The following is a 6,795-nucleotide window of genomic DNA, read 5'->3' as shown; positions in this document are numbered from 1 at the left end:
ATAACCAGTGTGCTCCGAACTTTTTGTGTGTAGTTTTACCTGTGCTGTAAATTATCTCTTATGAGTTTCAGTCCCAATGCTCTAAGAAAATTTCTTCATGGTATTTTGCACTTGCTCTTTTCCTCATAAACTATCAAACTATTTGTGCCATACATGGTTAGGATTGAGTGAAACACAACCATTGGCCAATGCTTTGTGTTTCGAGTGGCATTACAGTTGTTGCATAACTCATCAACAACATCTACTTCACCTTTGGTTTTGTTGTAGAAAGTCTCCATCTCAGGCTTCTGTTTTGTTGAGGTTTTCCTATCAATATTTCCATCATGGGGGCTGGGGATTTAGCTCAATGGCAAAGCGCCTGCCTGGCAAGCGCAAGGTCATGAGTTCGGTTCCCCGTACCGGAGAAAAACCAAAAAAAAAAAAAAAAATTTCCATCATGGTGCAATATCAATATCAACAGTACCAGTGCTACTGTTTTATTTTTTGAGACAGGGTCTCGCAATGCAGTTCAGGCTGACATTGAACTCACTATGTAGGCGATCCTTTTGCCTCAAGCTCCCCAGTGCTGGGATTACAGACATATACAACCATGCCTCACTAGCTTCCAGTTTGTTTTTCTTTGCCACATATGAGGCTAATGTAAATCTTTCTGAAATGCAAAGATTGTAATATACAATTCTATTTTGAATTTGAAACATTTCATTTGGAATTTCTGCTTTGTTCCTCTGTACAGTTCCTGCACTTGTCAACTTGTGCTCTGTTAGCTAATGTAACATCAATTGGAAACCGGTAAACCAATTGTTGAATGTCATATTCCAATTAGTTTAGGAAATGGGAGCAACAAGTTTGTTCACAATACCATTCAGTTTATTACTATGTGAATAAAGACCTTATGGTTGAGTTCCAGGATAAATGTCTAAGCTGAAAGCATAATAAGTTTTTGCATCTAATAGGGCATACATTTTATGTCATCTTTTGACTCATCACTCCTCCAGAAGTCTTTTACATTCCTGTGATTACTATGAGAAATCCCTGCTAAGTATGGCAGACCTGTGATTGCTTTCAGTTCAGCTAATGAGGTGGCATAACAAATACATTTTTAAATATGGCTATTGGTGCACACAGAATGTTTTATTTGTGTCTCAGCCTCTGTGTATTTCACAGTATCTTGCAGCATTTTGTCTTACAATTTCCAACACTGAATGGCAGTGCTGGCTTTCTGTTTAATACCTTTCAACCCTGCCAAGACCCTCACTATATTTTTGGACCTAGTTCTAACATTGGATCATTTCATTTGGTTGCGTGGCCGTTTTACAACATTTCAACTAGTAAAATACATACTCACACTTTCCTGAGATAGAAATCTGAATCAAGGAGGTCTGCTTTCCCTGTGTCTGTATCAGTCAATTTTTGCTCCATTTCACTGTCACAGGAACTTTGGCTCACATGGTCAATGTCAAAGTCATCATCATTATCATCACCCACACCACGTGTCTGTTATGAAAGCATGTATTTTACCATAATGGGTGATCTTCATCATCTATGCATGAATAATCTGTTGATTCACTTTTGATCTTCTCCAAAACTTGGAAGTCTGGTTTTTCATGTGCCATTCTTTTTTTAAAAAAAAACAAATCCTAGAGTGGTGTGGGTATATTATACCAATTGTGATGCTCACATGTAAAAACTGTCTCACAGAGCATAACGTTGGTGTAAATGCTGGTTTGACACTTTTGCACATGTGCACACACTTTGCCTTTCATCATACCTAGTAGGTAAACACAAAAATTGCTCCCTGCATCCCTCAGGGAAAGGTACTGAGACATACAGCTAGCTACTATTACGCTGAAGTAAAAGCTTACGGTAGAAAATAAGGGATGTGGACGCAGCACCCTATTATGCTTGGAGGGTTAAAGTGGGGCACTTTTGAGAGTCAAATAGGGAGAGCTGTTAGTAATAATGCAGGGCCAGCAGGCATAAATCTTCACGATCTCAAGCAAATCTCACATGTGGTCATGCTCTTGGGAGGAGCTGGAACTTCATCTTGTGGGCAATGGAAATCATTAAAGAGTTACAGCACAAAAGCAAGGATGCAGCTTTCTCTCTTTTTTTTGAGATAGGGTCTTGCTATGTCATTCAGGCTGGCCTCAAACTTACTATGTAGCCTTGAACTCACAGAGATCCTCCTGCCTCAGCCTCCTGAGTGCTGGGACTATAGGTGTGCGCCACCATGCCCAGCAAGGATGCAGTTTTCAAGATGACCAGCTTGTTTAAGAGACCTATTATGTAACATAGCGACTAAAGTTACTAACAATGTACAGTGTACTTGAGAACTATTAAAAAAGAAAGCTTCCAGTGTTTTCTCTAGAAATAAACATGCTGCCAGATGTAGTGGCGCACGCCTATAACCCCAGCACTCAGGAGGCTGAGGCAGGAGGATCATTGTGAGTTTGAGACCAGCCTGAGCTGCATAGTGAGCTCAAGGCCAGCCTGAACTGCACAGTGAGACCTTGTCTCAAAAAGACAAAAAAAAAAAAAGAAAAGAAATAAACATGTAATAGCTTAAACTAGCCATTTCACAATGTACATATATTTTAAAATACCATGTTGTACAATATGATGATATAGAATATTAATTGAAAGGATTAAAGAAGATTATTTTCACTCCAGGATGGAAAAAAGAAAATAGGGCAATAGTTGTTTTATAAAAAAACAAATGCTGAGTGGAGAAATCTGCTAACAGGTTAATTGTATCTACACACACACACACACACACACACACACACACATACATTTCACTATACTATATATACTTTTTTTCACCAGTACTGAGCATTGAACCAGGGACTCAGAGATGCTAGGTACACCACTGAGCTAAATTCTCAGCTCTCCAGATTTTTTTGGTCTTAAGTGTTAAGATTAACCTCACTCCATGGTGGATGTGGTGATGCATGTGTGTAATCCCCGTATTTGGGAGGCTGAAGGAGAAGGATCGCCACAAATTCAAGGCCAGCCTTGGCTACATAGTAAGTTTAAGGCCTGGTTGAACTACATAGCAGACCTTTTTTCAAAAAACTCAAACCAAACCAGACCAAACCAAACCAACAAACAAACAAAAGAGTAACCCTAATCCATGAATTTAGTTATTTAGTGATTATTGCAGCTCTGGGATTCAATCCCAGAGCTTTCATATACACACCCAGGCCTTTTTAAAATAATTATGTTTTGAAACAGGGTCTCAATAAGTTGCTAAATTGCCAGGCTGAGCTTGAATTTGAGATCCTCTTGCCTCAGCCTTCCAGAGTGCCGGGATACAGGCATGTGCTACCTACCTGGCTTCACGCATTTTAGAAAACCTACTGTACTCTGTACAAAGATAATCAGACTGGCAGGGCAGTAATGGAGACGAGGAAACCGCTGCGGGGAATTAATGTGATCGGAAGGAAAATGACGAGGTTCCGACCATGGCAGTTTGAGGAGCCAGAGGGACGGGACTGACTGCAGGGTGTAATCAGGGAGAACCCCAGGTCACTGTGTGGGCAGCCAGGTGGAGTGTGGTGCCTCAAACTGGAAAGGGGGTCGGGAAGAGGAGCTGGTGTTGGAGGGCAGAGGTGGGAGACCACGCAGGGTGTGAGGTAGCAGAGTCCGAGGCTTCACTGGGGCCTCAAAAGACCCACTCAGCACCTGGAGGGAATGTTTGGTGCTCAGTGCTCAGGAGGGGAATGGGCTACAGACAGGTTTTGGGGAGCACACAGAAGACATGGGCTAAAGCAAAATTGTGCAAGCACAGGCAGGGTGGGAAGAGAAGGGGAACCCCATGAGGACGGAGCCCCCAGCAGCAGGCAGACAGCACAGGACTGCGACCCTGAGGAAAACCCAGGCTTTGTGGAGGGAGTCATCTGAAGTGCAGACCACACACAAGGATGGGAGGCCAAGGAGGTAAGAGGTGAGACGGAAAGCAGGCACCGGGGACAACGGTATTTAGTGACCGGAAGTGGAGGGGTGGGAGCCAGGCTTTCCGAGGAACAGAGAGGCAAGGCTCTTGAGATGTTTTGTTTTGAATTTAGACAGAGTCTCACTGTACAGCCTTGAACTCACGATTCTCTTGCCTCAGCCTTCTGAGTGCTGGGGTCACCAGTGCGTGTCACTGTGCCCAGCTCAGCCGCAGGCTCCTGAGAAGAACCCAATTCTAGTCTGGCTGATCTCTAGTCATTGTCTGATGTAATTTAAAAATAAGCAAAAAAGTTATTAAATATTTCAAGCATAAACACTCAGCATCCAAACAACAGTAAACATTTTCCTGGATGTGCCGCAGGACTTTACTTTCTGCAGAAATGAAACATGACGTTGACACCCGTGTTTTGCCCTCCTGATCGCATCCTCCTCCCCATGGTAGAAAGCTCCATTCTGAGGTTTGGGAGGTTTATTTACACAAGCTTGAGACTGTGTCTACCACGTCAGGGGACTCAACCCTCCAAATCACTGGAAGGCTCAGAATATTTTAAAGCTCTCTCAAGAACAGGACAAGATGCACAGCTGTAATCCCAGGACTCAGAAGTCTGAGGCAGGAGAACTTCGAGTTCAAAGCCAGCCTGAGCTACATATTGAGTTGGAAGCTAGCATGCACTACATCTCAAAAAACAAACAAACAAAATAGGCCAAAAAAAGCAAAGTTCACCCTGACTGATCATGTTAAAACTCTAACATAACAGCTAGTGAAGAGGGTGTTCAAGAAAAAAGATTCACCTAAGAGCTAACCATGATTCTGATATGCATTACATCCATGAATTCCTGTTAAAGAAAAAAGCCAATTTTCAGGCTATTTTGTTTCCATAACATAAATGATGCATTCACATATACTAGATGGATGACTACGGTGTGGATGTGGTTTGCCTATGCAAAAGCTCATGTTGACTCTGGAGGCTGAGGCAAGAGGATTGCTACACATTCAAGGTCAGCTTGAGCTACATAGTGAGTTCAAGGCCAGCCTGAACTACCTAGTAAGACTTGTCTCAAAAACAAAACAAAACAAAACAAAACAAAAGCCTCATGCTGAGGCTCAAATCCCCAGTGCAAGTGTGGATGTGGAAGGTAGCAGGACCTTTCAGAAGTCTCTTGTCACACAGATGCCCTGTGCCACTTCCAGACTGTACCAGCGAGGAGTCCATAACCAGACGCAGCCTCTGGACTTTGGAGCAGAATGAAGAGCCAAAATAAATCCCCTTCCTTTATAAATGACCCAGCTCAAGGTACTCTGTTACAGTAATGTGAAACAGACTCAGACATAAATATATCCAGAAAACCTTCCAAGGGGACACTGTACCAATCAGGGTTTGTGGTTGCAAACAGTAGAAATTCATTATAGCTATTTAAAAATGAGTTTGTGATCAAGGTGTAGAGGCCACAAAACCGATGAGAAGGTGGGAGCACATAGTTCTGAAAACAGGCAGCACCTGGGGACCCAGAGCAGCCACAGGCCCGAGCTAGTAAGAAGCCACAGCGACGCTGGAGGTGCAGTTCTGGGTTGCACGGGGTGCTCAGCATGTGTGAGGCCCTGGGTTCGATCCTCAGCACCAGTGAAAAAAGGAAAGAGGAAAGCAGCAGCTTCCCAAGAGAACAGGACACGAGGGCAGCCACAGGCCTATCACTGCTGCCACGTGTACCTCAGCTGACCCAGCAGCTCTGCCCTGGCCCTACAACACTCCAACGCTTGGCACAGAAACATCCACAGGACCGATGATTTCTTTGGTAGCCATCTAACAGTATCACAATCTGCTCAGAACAAAGACTTAAAATCTATCCTTGTCTCTATCTTGTTAATGCTCACATGTATTAGATGCATTATGTAAGTGTTAACAAGCATTAACAAGATAGAGGTGAGGACAGACTTCATTTTAAAGAGGACAGAACATATGGACTAAATATACACAACAGAGATGGGCTTGTGCGTGTTTATAACTTCCGCTGCTCAGAAGGTTGGATCCCAAGGTCAAGGCCAGCCCCGGTCATAAACTGAGACCCAGTGTCAAAAAAGTCCACATTTTATAAACCCATACTTCATAAAAATAACATGGCAAGGAGGGGGAATCTTGTGCTTCCAAAAATAGATGTTTTAAAATACTATAATATAACTTTACCACAGAACTCCTAGATGTGAAGAGAATTCTAAAATTGCTTATGTTCTATATAAAGAGTCGAACACAATCAAGATTTGGTTCATGAAGTTTCAAAGAAGCAGGAAGCAAACCTACAACAGAGTAAACAGGGATACTGCAGAGATAAGGGCTTTCCCTCTCTGTGACTCAAAGGCATCTCTTTGAAAGACAAAAAGATAGAACTGCAGAATGAATTGTAAGTACAGGACTAACATTTCACAATTAATTCTCTTTGATAATAAAATGTTTCCCTCTTCAAAGTAAAACAAAGAGGAAGTAAAAAGAAAATTCAGATGTGTTCTGTACATGTACCAACTCCCACAGTGAATGTAATCATTGTGTACTACAAATGTGTACTAATAAAAATTGTTTTAAAATAAATTTTTAAAAATTAAAACAAAAGAAATAAAGCAAAGTGGCCAGGTGTGATGGTGCACAGCCTGGGTTACACAGGAAGATCTTATCTTAAAAAAAGCAGAGTTCACCCCACCTGTGCTAAGCTCTAACACAGCAGCTAGTGGAGATGAAGTATTTTTTGGTCTTTTAAAATAGGAATAGATGGCCTCTACCTTAACCTGATCAAAGCCATCTATGACAATCCAACAGCTAACATCATTCTCAATGGACAAAAACTGAAAGC

Source organism: Chinchilla lanigera, unplaced genomic scaffold (genome assembly GCF_000276665.1).
Source record: "Chinchilla lanigera isolate Chin_1 unplaced genomic scaffold, ChiLan1.0 scaffold00032, whole genome shotgun sequence".
NCBI lineage: Eukaryota > Metazoa > Chordata > Mammalia > Rodentia > Chinchillidae > Chinchilla > Chinchilla lanigera.
Note: the sequence above shows the minus strand (reverse complement) of the source record.